Source organism: Alexandromys fortis, unplaced genomic scaffold (genome assembly GCF_014885135.2).
Source record: "Alexandromys fortis isolate MF-2015 unplaced genomic scaffold, M_Fortis_MF-2015_v1.1 scaffold_8_1_9099942, whole genome shotgun sequence".
NCBI classification, from domain to species: domain Eukaryota; kingdom Metazoa; phylum Chordata; class Mammalia; order Rodentia; family Cricetidae; genus Alexandromys; species Alexandromys fortis.
In genome coordinates, this window is record NW_026067898.1 from 8084426 (window position 1) to 8098077 (window position 13652).

A 13652-nucleotide genomic window follows, 5' to 3' on the forward strand; every position below is an offset into this window, starting at 1 on the left:
AGTATATTTTAATATTTTCTCATATTTAGTGAGGAATACAATTACCCACTTCTTTGAAGCTTGAGTCTTTTCCTCCTTTAGTGAACTCTAACATCATAATTAGGAATCAGCTGAAAATACTGCAGCACCAAGAACCAAAGTTCCAAACTGTAGCTCACAACTCCTTAGAAAAGTCAAGGTGAGAAGCCAGCCCTTCAGTCCAGGTCCCTCAAGCTCAGCATCAGCAACATCTTAGAGCAGACAGTTCTTTTGGGGGGAGAAAGTCCTTTATTGTGTCTAATTGTCTTTTTGAAAATATCAGGTTGGGGTAGGCGTAAGTCTGATGCCAAGTCTGATGACCTGAGTTCAATCCCTGGGGTTTACATGATAGAAGGAGAGAACCAACTCCAGCAAGTTGTCCTCTGCACCCTGAACAAACACTGGTGGCATGGACAAGTGTACTCAGTGACACACATGTACACACACACACACACATAATTAAATGTAAAAAAAAGAAAGAAAAGTAAATATCCATTTCATTCCAAGTCTGGTATTGTGAATAAAGGGATCCCATAATGATCTCCGCTGCCCCTCTACATGACAGCAACATGTGGCACGTATGATGTCATCCGCACCCATAGCTCTGTCCTTGATGCCAATGTCACTTCGCCTTAGTGTAGCGACCAATACATTTCCAGATTTGCCAACTACCCCATCTTAGTTACTGTTCTACTGCTGTGGAGAGACACCATTGCAAGGCAACGCTCTTCAAAAGAAAGCATGCAACTGGGGACTTGCTCCCAGCTTTGGTGAGTTAGTCCATAATCATCACGATGGGGAATGTGGTGGCGGCAGGCAGGCACGGTTCTGGAAAAAGGGCTGAAAACACTACAGACTGATCCACAGGCAGCAGGAAGCAGGCAGAGAAAGAGAGAGAAGCACTGGACCTGGCATGAACTTTTGAAATCCCCAAGCCCTCCCACAGGGACACAGCTAGCTCCTTCAACAAGACCATACCGCCTCCAACAAGGCCACACCTCCAAATCCTTCTCAAATAGATCCACTAACAGGAAACCAGGTATTCAAACATATGAACCTATGGAGGCAATTCTCATTCTAACCATCACACCTTCTGAAGCCAATGGTCAACCTAGATGAGAAACCCTACTCTAGACACACTTTGATTAGCCAAGTGATGGTTCAGCCCTAAACCAGTCCCCCAATATCTCCAAATCTCCTTTAGGACAGCCTGGTGCAGACAAATGCTTGTATTGTCTTGGGAGAGATTGCATTGCTCTAGAAAGAGCAATGGGCTTGAACATGCATGCTCAAAGGGTGGCTGTGCCAACTCATTTATTTGGGGCCCTCAGACAGAATTATGAACTTCTTTGAGTCTCATTTTCCCCAGTGTTAAAGGGCAATTATGAGGTGGTTTTCGGTGTGAAGCGTCATACTACCAGTCTACAAGAACTATGACCCAATGCCTGGCACATCAGAAGAGAGCGATATTAATCCTTTCTCGCTAATTATGAAACCAAAATTACTGGGAAAGGAGAATGCTTTGCCAGTGGGAACACAGGGGACTGAAATGTAGAACTGGGAAACTCGGATTTGGGGTAAGCCAGCATCTACTGGACAACTTCATGCCAGGAAACTGCAGGCTTCCCCAGAGGCCCGGGAGTATCTGGATTCTAGCTTTGCATAGGGCTGACCATGAGAAAGACAACTGGATGGCTGGGATCCAACAAAGTCCAGGACAGAAAGAAGCAGTGAGAGCCAGGCTTTGAGTCAGAGACAGGGTGGGTTTGTTAGAGTTGGAGAAGGAGCTGGGAATCGAGGAACTCTCCTGTCCCAGATTCCAATGGTCTTATTTCTCTAATCAATCTTTTCAGAACCTTCTTTCTTCTGGATGCCTTTGTGGGAGGTGGGGCTAGGAGTTCTCTTCCACGGAAAAACATCTTGAAAAGCTTTAGCACACAGCAAGGAAATACATTTCTCAGACCAGCTCTCAAAAAAAGACTAACTTTTAGTTAAAAATTTCCAGTTTAAGTGTTGATTTTGCCCACGAGGCATTATTGCTTCTTGGACAATGTCCATGGCATTCTATCCGCAGTGAGCTAATATCAAGCTCTGCATAGCTTCTGTCTTATCCTTTAGTGTAAGAAGAGTTGAAAAAAATATGAGTCATGAAATGGAAAATCAAACACCCAAACTGAGGAAGTTTATTTCCAGCCTCTTCTTATTGCTTCCTAACTTTAACACTGATTATAACAAAATTGAAAAGTGCCACATGCATGCAGATACCAAAGTATGTTTATCGTGCCGGGCGATGGTGGCGCACGCCTTTAATCCCAGCACTCGGGAGGCAGAGGCAGGCGGATCTCTGTGAGTTCGAGACCAGCCTGGTCTACAGAGCTAGTGCCAGGACAGGCTCCAAAGCCACAGAGAAACCCTGTCTCAGGGGAAAAAAAAAAAAAGTATGTTTATCCACAGTACCACACCACCATCCCTTCCAACAACAGTGAACAACAGAAATCTAGAAATCTGCAAACAACCAAACGTTTCATCTAGATTAAATCATGTTTGCAAAGAAAGACTAAGTCTTAACCCCCAGTGCCTCAGATGTAATCTTATTTAGAAATAGGGTCTTTCTAAAGAAGAGGACTGGTGAGGTCACTCAGCTGGTAGAGAGCTTGCTGGAAGTACTTTCTGTACCCCAATAAGCCTCTCTGCTGATGCAATAATGCAAATCAGACCAAATCAAACCGAATTAGAAAAAGCCCAGGCTTAATGGATACAACACCGCGGGATGTTTTCTAAACCCCCAAAGATGGGACGGAAAAGGAGATAGGAAAACCACCTGTCTGTTTTCTAGGGGACAGTTTAAATACCCTGTGGGAGTGGTCTTGAGCATCTCTGGGGGAGGGGATCATCCTTCGGTGGGCTTTCTGAGATGCAGGAGGATTTGGAGAGAGATGGGAGAGGGGCTTAGAGTAGAGCGTCCACCCAAGCATTCCAAACTCTGGATATATGGATGCCAGGGCTGGGGTGAAGCTTCCACCCGAACACTTGCCACATAAGCATGAGGACCTCCATTCAATCCCAAGCACCCACGTAAAAACCAAGCATGGCCGTATGCACCTATAACCCCAGCACTGGGGAGGAGACAAGAGGATCCTTGGGGTTTGGAGGTCAGCCAGTCAAGCCTAAGCAAAAGGGGCCAGACTCAGTGAAAGATGCTGTCTTTAAAAGTCAGGTGGGGAGCAATGGAGCTATTGGGGAAGGCACCTGATGTTGACCTCTGGTGCACACACACACACACACACACACACACACACACATACACACCAAAAACAAAGATGAGGAAAGGAGAAAAGAAGAAACAAAGGAGAAAGATAGATAAAAGGAATAGGGTCTTCACAGATATTGTCAAGATGAAATCTTTGAGGAGGATGGTCCTGATCTAGCCCAGGTGCTTTCTTTATATAAAAGAGGAATTTGAAAATTACGAAACTGTATGAGGGAAGATGATATGAAGAAACCCCGGGAGAAAGCTCTGTGCTATTTTTCTATTGCTGCAATAAAACACCATGACCAAGGCAAAACAGAAGGGTTTGTTTGGGGCTTCCCTTCCCAGAGGGACCGGAGCCCATGACTGTCAAGGCACAAAGTGTGGCCACAAGCAGGCAGGCATGGTGCTGGAGCAGCAGCTGGGAGCTCACTTCAGGATCCACACACTGGGAAACCTCGCCAACCCCTCCTAATCCTTCCCAAACAGTTGTACCAACTGGGGACCAAGTATGCAAACCTGCGAGCCTATGGGGCCATTGTCATTCAAGACATCAAACTGGGCAGTGACTGAGGAGCAAAGGAAGCCAGGAAATGCCCCAATCTGTCAGCAAGCAACCAGAAGCCAGGGAGAGGTGAGAAGAAATTCCCTGGCAGATTTTAGACTGAAGACAGGCTGTACCAATACCTTCATTTTGATCTTTCCTTGACAGAGCTATAAATTCATAAAATTGTGTTTGTTTTTAAACAACAGAGTTTTGTGGTACTGGATTAAACTAGCCATGGCAAACTTGTACGATGCCCACTGACAAAGACATGTTATACTAAACCTGTGAAATATAACCACCAAAGATGGCATTTTAAATGGTTTTATGGGCATGTGGTAAATATTATAATATGTGTGGTGAATTTTACAAATGACTGAAGAACATATTAGAAGTGGCATATACTCTGAGAATCGTAATATAAAACATTTCTGGGATGATTTGTTGTAAATATTAGCACATGTATTTATATTTCCTGCTATAAATTATGTCTGCTGGCAAACTTTTATTTCTTAGACAACATCAGTAGTGTTTCCCCGGGTAAGCAGTGCGGTAGACGTGATGGCCCTAATAAAGTCGCTAACTTCGCATCTACGAACCAATTTCCACTTCCATTAGTGTCCATTTGGTCTTGAAAGCCAGGCTTGGTGAAGCTTAGGAGGAAACGTCTACATAGCAAAATGTCCTGAAAGGAATTTGTCCCAAGCCAAACTGGAAGCCGCCCCATCAGTCAACACTGCGGTACGGTGTGGATAGCAGAAGGACCTTCCTAGGATACCCTGGATCCTGTGCAGCTCGGCTCTGATCGAGAAATTCTTGGATGCCCCTGAAGGCAGACAAAGATGACAGTTGAACTGAGAGATGACCCTGGAGTAAGGAGGATCTGAATGAAAAGATGAGATTGGGACCAAATAGAGACCATGGTCCAAACCCAAAGGCTGTGTAGCAACAGCGAAAGTCAAAATGAGGGACACTGAGCCAGTAGGGTGACCTCAAAAGGCCCCAACAGACAGCCTCAGGTCAGGAGCCAGTCACAGACACCACATTATCCGTCCTGTCTTCCCAAGGTGCCATAAGGGGAACACGTTTACAACAGGAACCAATAGCGTGAATCCCAAGCAAACCCCCAAAGTCCTAATCTTCTATGAGGGGAGCATGGGCAAACAGGGGTCAAACCTGCCCCTGTGTCTGAATGTCTATAAACATTGATTAACTAATCCCATCAAAGGAAACATTCGGTTAGCAAAAATCTCCTGTTTCACAGTGTTCTCTGGCTGGTGCAACTTGATCCATGAGGAAAAGCAACTTAGCTTTATAAAATAAAAAATCTGTATTATTTCTTTTCACACAATATAGTGTTTCATGGGAAATTTTGTGATGCTACAATGTAGGTATATAGATGAAGATTTAAAAAGGCAATATCCAAAGTGAAAATAATTTAATTCTCTAAATTTTTCTTTGCATTAAAAACAAAAAACCAACAACAACAAAAGAAAACAAAACAGAAAACCAACCAACAAACAAAAAACGCCCTTTAGAGTCCCTGCCCTTAAAGTAGCTCACAGCAGCTTTACGCGGATACACCCCACAGTATGAGCAGGTGAGCAAGGCCTACCTCCCATCTAAAAGTGTCAGGAAGAGAGAGGCGAAAGCTGTTCTTCTTTAGTCTTTATTTCATCCAGTTTTCTGGAATGATGAGGAGTAAAAGAGAGATAAAGAAAGAAAAACGGCTCAGAGAATCATCCCACTTCACTCAGTCATCGTCTAGGTGTCCCCACAACCACCATTAGAGAGCTTCCGCATCCTCTAGACCCAGGGCTAACTCTGTGCTCACCCTCCCCCGGCCCACCTCTGACTGTGCACACCCTCCTCCTCCTGGCCCACCTCTGACTGTGCACACCCTCCTCCTCCTGGCCCACCTCGGTGACTGCTTTTCCCTTTAAACTCTTTTTTTAAAAATATTTATTTATTTATTTATTTATTTATTTATTTATTTATTTATTATGTATACAATATTCTTTCTACGTGTATGCCTACAGGCCAGAAGAGGGCACCAGACCTCATTACAGATGGTTGTGAGCCACCATGTGGTTGCTGGGAATTGAACTCTGGACCTTTGGAAGAGCAGGCAATGCTCTTAACCGCTGAGCCATCTCTCCAGCCCCCTCCCTTTAAACTCTTAAGAGCTCACATGACACCATCCAAAATCCATTCAAACTTCAGTGTGAAAGAACTGTGTGCACAGATAGCATGGCTTCTCGCTGGGCTCCTTTTGAGAAGGAAGGCCAGCTGACCATTGGCTGAGAATAGAGCCAGTTTCACATTGGGAGAAACCCAGGGCATACAGTTTGAAGGGAAAACGACAGGGAGATCTTTCTTTCTGGTCCCTCTTCTTGGAAAGTGTCACGAAGCCAGGGACTCTTTCCTTAATCGTCAAGATGCCTCTACCTACCTTCAGGGATTACCTTTTAATGTGCAGCCATGGCAGCCATGCAAGCATGATGCAATCAAGCAGCCTTATAGCCATGCAACCTTACAGCCATGCAACCTTACAGCCATGCAAATTTACAGCCATGCAACTTCCAGCCATGCAACCTTGCAGCCGCGGTATGGAAATGCCACCATCACACCCTGCCTCCCTGATTTGTTCAGGTACTGCAAGGCCCGAGAGGACAGCACCACAAATGTGACAGAAGACAGCAGAACCCAGTAGGCAGGAAGAGCAGGACAAAGGAATCTCAGCATAATCCCCTCCTCAAGTGGCTGTGGATGGCCACTCTGCTGGCACTTTAACGTGGCACCTCATGTTTCTCTCTGGGTAATCCTCTGGGTTTAAATGGTTTAAGTGATTTGTTCAAGGCATACAAACTGCAGAGCTCTGAGCTAGAACTCAAACCTACAGCTATTCTAACTTGGACATCCATGTGCTCTTTGCCCTGACTGTGCGATTACAGTGGGTTCATGGGCTGTTTGCTAAAAGCACTATAAATAATTCTAACTGTAGGAAGTTATCTTAAGAAATAAACTGTAGGCCAGGCCGTGATGGTGCTTGCCTTTAATCCCAAGACTTGGGAGGCAGAGGCAGGTGGATCTCTGTAAGTTTGAGGCCAGCCTGGTCTACAGAGAGAGTTCCAGGACAGCCAGGGCTACACAGAGAAAGCCTGTCTCGAAAAACAAAAGAAAGGAAGGAAGAAAGGCAGGAAGGCAGGAAGGCAGGAAGGAAGGCAGGAAGGCAGGAAGGCAGGAAGGCAGGAAGGCAGGAAGGCAGGAAGGCAGGAAGGCAGGAAGGCAGGAAGGAAGGAAGGAAGGAAGGAAGGAGAAAGAACTTGTAGAGAGACGGCTCAGCAGTTAAGAGCACTAGCTGCTCTTTCAGAGGACCTGAGTTTGATTCCCAACACCTAGAAACACCTGTAACTCCAGGCTCAGAGTATCCAATGTCATCTTTTGAGTCTTTCAAGTCAAAAGACATACATATGGTGCACAGACATACATATACGTACATAAAATAAAATTAAAAATAATTAAAGGAAATAAACCGTAGACATGTACAAGAATTTCACTATGGTGCTATTCATTAAAGGATCTAGCTGGAAGACAAAAAAAAATAATGGGATGACTTTTTTTTTTTAATCTGTTTTAAACATGCATTCTGGAAACTACTATTGCGCAATAAATTATCCTAGTTATTTTATTTTTTTTTCTCCCAAAAAGTACAGGTCAGGAACCCCAGAAAGGATCGGCTGAGTTGTTTTCACAGGGTAGCTTGCCAACACAGCCACATAAGATATGGGGTTGTAGTCAGCTGCAGACCCTTCTGTGCTGGATGCCCACGAGGGCTCCTGGGGGGTGAGGTCAGGTTACTGACTACAGCTCTGTGCCTGGCCTGGCCTTACTGTGTGGGCTTCCTCCCGACATGAACGCTTCAGGCTGCTTGCCTGGTAACTAGGAGCCCCAGCACAGGCACGAAGGAGAACAAGGCAGAATCTGAACCTGTTTTTGATCTAGACTTTCCCATCCCAGAGAATCATTGGGGCCCGCATTCTATTGGAAACAAACAAGCCACAAATCTGCTCACGTAAAGGAAGATGGTAAATAGCCGAAACATTACAACTACCTAAGAAGCCTCAGCGCTTCTAGAGAACTTAAAATTATGCTTTTGTTAAACACACACGTGGCCGATAGGAACCAAAAACAGAATAAAGACATAAAAAAATTTTAAGCACTTTTCTCTTAAACTTGGATATATTTCACTTTCATTTTTACCTAAAATTTTATGCCAAACTTCTATTAATTTTGTGATTTCCCCCAAATCACATGCAAACATTTCATTTCTAAGGTTGGTAAAGAACACTTGCTGTTGCTCTCTGGTCTCCAGCAGCTAGGCCTTTCCCTACACGCTCGTCATCTGGCTCTCACAGGGCGTCCTACCCCATGTGATCACCCCGTTCGGTGTCATGGCCACGTCAATGAGTCTCCTCAGTGCCAAGCCTAGGGACCCACGAGGGACCTGGGAACACAGCGTGGGGTGTGACACGTGGGGCACGGCGTGGCCTTCTCTGGGAAACCCACAAGGCTGCGGTCGCATTCCTTCGGATGCAGCGTTTCTCCTCCCTCGCAGAAAGTAAAGCAACAACAACAAAAATCTAGTCATTCCACCTTTTGAGAATGTTTCTGTGGGTAGGAAAAAAAAATTCTCAGTTAAGTCCTGTCAATCACGTAGTAGGCCGGAACTGGTAAGAGCCATTCTTTTTAGCTGTCTTCAATGCCCCTGTCAACAGCTACAGACAGAAGGAACAGATGTCCTTCAGTTAGGGGTGGGGGTTCACACCAAACCCAAATATTCACAACAGTCTCAGAGGCTAGATCTCACTAATGACCCCACTTTTCCTTCCCTCAGCCCCTAAAACACTTACAAACTAAGGTCACCAGCTGTTGTATGGCATCAAGAGTGACGAAATTTATGGCAAGGGTCCTATTTAATTACAGCACATGAAACTGATCCTGTGATATTGCAGACCTCATATATAAATATTATTTATATCCCCAACTTTCAGGAAAGCAAGGTCTATTTCACAGGCTTGCTGGAGGTCAGGGATCTGCCCCCAGTGTTAAACATAAAAGGTGTTGTATGACATAGCTAAACGGATTATGGGCTGGTGTGCAGACGTGGTTTTCTTCCCCACACAACTGTGGCTCTCCTCCTGCGACAAAGGAGAAAGGACTCCATTCAGCGCCCAGCTCCTTGGAGCCCTGAGTACCTGTCTAAAGAGTGTACTCTTAATTCAGAGGGCCATGGGGAGCCATTGAAGGCTCACCGAGAAAGGAATGACATGATCTAAACTATACTTTAGGGTGATTATAGATGAAATTAGTAAGTGAAAAAAAAAACATAAGTATAAAAATCTGGTTCTTCGAAAGGACTAAAACAGTGGATCTTAACCCGAGGGTCGAGACCCCTTTGGTGGTAATGATCCTTTCACTGGGGTCTCCTAAGACCATCTGCATATCAGACACTTACACTGTAATTCATCACTAGAAAAATTACAGTTATGAAGTAGCAACAAAAATAACTTTATAGTTGGAGTCCCCACAGCGTGAGGATCTGTGTGAAGAGGCTGCAGCACTAGGAAGGTTGAGAACCACTGGGCTCATAGAATGGGCTCTCTCCAAAACTTAAGACAACAAAGAGCTTGAGCAGCAAGGGAGGACTTGTGAAAGGGGAACAATTAAAAATTCTAGAGAAGCTTAAAAAGCGATGGAGTACTACAAGACACAGTTGAAGCCTAGAGGAAGCCCATGACTTTCTAGACGAACACTAGTTTTCATAATAGATCCAAGATGAAGTAACGGATGTGAATGGACCAAGAACACAGAGATGCAGACAGCTGTGGGTGAATCCAAGACACACGCTGGGCTTGGATTATTGAGAAAGGGTTAGCAGAAGCGGGTGAGGCTAACACTCACATCTCCAGCTAACTACTTCTTTCACCCACGGGGAAACCAAGAGAAGAGGTAAACCTAGGGGAAAGGCAACGCATCCGTTGGGAGCATCGCTAAGGTGTCCTGAATGAAGATTGCATACAGGTGTTGTGACAGCTGCCATGACGCTAAGGGTGAGGCACTGCGCAAGGAGAAAGAAGCTAGATTTGTTCTAGCGAATACTCTCTTAACTTTAGACTCTTGTGTCATTTTATCACGTATAAGATCTAGTAGTAGCGCAATTCTAACATCCTCAACGTTTGTATGGGGCAGTGGATGGTTTAAAAACTTCAGTAATGGGAGGAGACAATCAAAAATAACTAGCTATGTATCCTCACAGTAAAAATACGGCTCAGGTATTAAAAGGCAGGTCTCTCCAATACACACAACATAGGTGTACCTCAAAGTTGTCATGTTGAAAGAAAGAAGTAAAAAAACCAAGGAGAGTATATATATATATATATGTGTATATATATACACACATACATATATATGTATGTATATATATACATACATATCTCATGTGATTCCATTTATGTAAGAAAGTAAATGTGAATAGTCAATGTGACAAAAAGCAGACCAATGGCAGCCATAGATAAGGGGCAGAGAGAAGAATGTGTTGCAGACGTAGGGAATCCTTTGGACTATTGGGAATGCTCATATCTTGACTGTGAAGATGACTTCACTTGTACAGGCATCCATCTAAACACACTGAGTAGAATACATAAAGCACATGTAATTATTGACCCATTATACCTAAAGCACAAGTTCGCTAGCAGAAAGGGTTCTAGAACCTCTGTGTTCCTCGGCTCTGCTATACTTGAGTTACAAAGAACACCCAAGTCACAGTGATTTACACCGATCATGCTGATTTCTGGTTTATGTTCAGCGTTGGCTGCCAGTCAGCTATGGCTCCACTTCACAGCTGCGCCTGGCTCCAGGGTCCATTCCACACGCTTCACACGCATGCGTTGAGGCTCTTACCGCTAGAGACATGCTGAACACATTTACTATGAAGAATCGAGGCCAACAAAAGCAGCAGCAGAGGGACGCTGAAGAAAACACAGATCTCACGGAGAGGGAAAAGGTTTCACTGCATTGTGTTCCCAAGCAGTCGGGCCAGAGTGTTCCAGAAGGGTCTTTTCACCTGGGAGATGTAATTTACACTCGATGTGTTTAAACATACCGAAGGGGGAATCTGTGCAACTCAAGTGAAGTTTGAGTTGAATTCAGTGATAAGTGCATAGATATTAAATAACAATAACGATCTGTTAAAAGCAAGTATAGCTATAAACGCCGTGGAAAACAAAATATTGGAAAGGGTAGGGATGAATAAGAAGTTACATGACTACCTAAATAAACATTTACAGTGTCGCGATTATTTAAACATAGCACAGGCATTAACATAGATAAAATTACTAGAGAACCACATCCTGTGGCTAGAGACTAAAAGGGTATGTGTGTTTGGGGAGCAAAGTGAGAATTGAACTTCACCTTCCAAGTATAAAAATCTATGTGATAAATAACGCCTGAGGATAAAAAGGTGCCTAGATAAATATGAAATAAAATCTTAAATTGTAAGAACATAGGAACATGTGTCTCCAATAGGCTTGCCTCCAATAGAGAAAGACGGACCAAAAAAAAAAAATGATCATTCATGTAGACTCCAGAGACAGAAGCTAATTCTGTCTAAGGGACTCATGAAAGATTCACAAACAGAACCAGGAGAGAGATGGGGAAATCCCATTATCTGAGTTCTTTCCTTATGGGAATATATTCTCCACATTCCATGTGCATTTTAAAAATTGTTGTATACCTGTGTATATGACGTGTGTGAACATGTCTATGTCATATGTGCATATATGTATGCATGAGTGGGGGCATGCATGCGCGTGCCACGGGAGTGCTCATGGAGGTCAGAGAATACAATCTTGGGTACCAGTCTTTGTTTAGAACAGGGTCTCTTGTCTTCCCCTGCTAGGGCACTGCACAGGCTAGCTGCCCTTTGAGCCTCCTGGGGTTCTCCTCCTGTCTCTCTTGCCCTAGAAGTGCTGGTGTTATGGACATTACCACACCGGCCTTACGTTGGGTTCTGGGGATCCAAACTCAGGCGCTCATGCTTGCACAGCTAGTACATGACCCATGGAGCCATCTTCTCCACTTGCATCTGCATTTCTTTTATCTTTTGTAGACGGAGACTGTGCTTTCATCTCCAGGTCACCAGACCCGAATAATCACACAGAAACTATATTAATTACCACACTGTTTGGCCAGTGGCTCAGGCATATTCCTAGCTAGCTCTTGCATCTTAAATTAACCCATTTTATTTCATCTACATATCACTTAGATACATAGATGTGGCTTACCGGTAATGTTCTGCCATCTTTCTCCTTTGGTGGCTACGTGGAATCTCCTTGACTCCACCTACTCTCTCTCTTTCTATCTCTGTTTGGATTTCCTGTCTGGCTGTTTTATGCTAAGTCGCTGACCAAAACAGTTTTATTAATCAACCAATAAAAGCAACACATATACAGAAGGACATCCCATGTCAGTCTTTTTATTATTCATTCGTGTTATTTTGTAGCTGTAAGGACCAATTCTAGGGCCTCATGCATGCTAGGAAGGAGCTTTACCACTGAGTTTTAACTGAGCACGTGATCATAGGAGTCAGTTTCCCAGTTTCTATTCCTACACATATGGACCATGTTACCAAATTCATGGGGACATAAAAGGGATTTAGACAACTTCTGGGAGCTTCTTGCTCTCTCTTTCCTCTTTTGACTCTTCTCTGAGATGCAGAGGTTGATAATTTGAACAAAGACAAATTCCTAAGAATGGTTAAAACAACAAAATTAGAAGGCACACTGGCTCTGTGTGCCCAAGGGAACAGAGCAGGCTGTCTGAGCCTGCCCATCCATTCACACTTGTGTGAAACAGAAACAACCCTTGCTCTTAAAGGCCAGACAACTGTGTAATAAGGTCCCAAACTTGGTTAAGTGATTCTTTTTATAACAGCCACACCAGTGACCTAAGTAATTACAACACCTGGCCAGAATCCCACGGACACGATGCAGACAGAAGAGAGAAACGTGGTGCCCAGGAATAATGTCGCTGGCGCTGACAAGGAGGTGCCAGGGGAAACTGAGCACCAAGACACAGCTCAGTGAAGCCGTGCTCTGCAGTGTCGCTTGTATCTTACCATCAGCTCCTGGTGGTAAACTCTGTCACTGTAATGGTGAGAAAACAATCTGCAATCTAATGCATGTGTTTAAGAAAAATCTTCTTATCAATAGGGGACGTGCAAACCATGTGTTGCAATTCGAGGGCAGCATTTGCTGACTTCAGGAGCATGCTGGGTGAGTGAGCCTGGTCGGTTTTCCTCCAACACCTAAACTGGATTTTGTCTGCTTGAAATGAATCACTTCGGAGACTTCGGAAATTATGCAGTTGGTATAAGCACAGAAAGTTTTCACTTTAGGGACTTGGGGAGAAATCTCTTCCTAGTACAGCACGTAAAATAGGCATTTTAAACGATAGAGTTATCTTCCCGTTATTTTTAAGTTCTGTGGCACTGAGTAAAAATTTAACTGAGGCTAAAAAACCAGTTGGAAAGAAAGAAATATTTTAGAATTGACGGGAGAAAAGCTAGCTGGGAATCAGCCTGGGAAGAGAAAAGGAATTTACTTCCCATACAGCAGAATATGTTCCAAATAGCTGGAAAAGTAGTACACTTAAGAGGAAACTTTCAAAACTACAATTCTTATCTCCGTCAGGAGCGACAGCACTGAAATCTTTATATTAAAAAACATCACCAACAAGATAGATGAGGCCAACTAAAGAAAAAATGAAAAACTGTGCCCC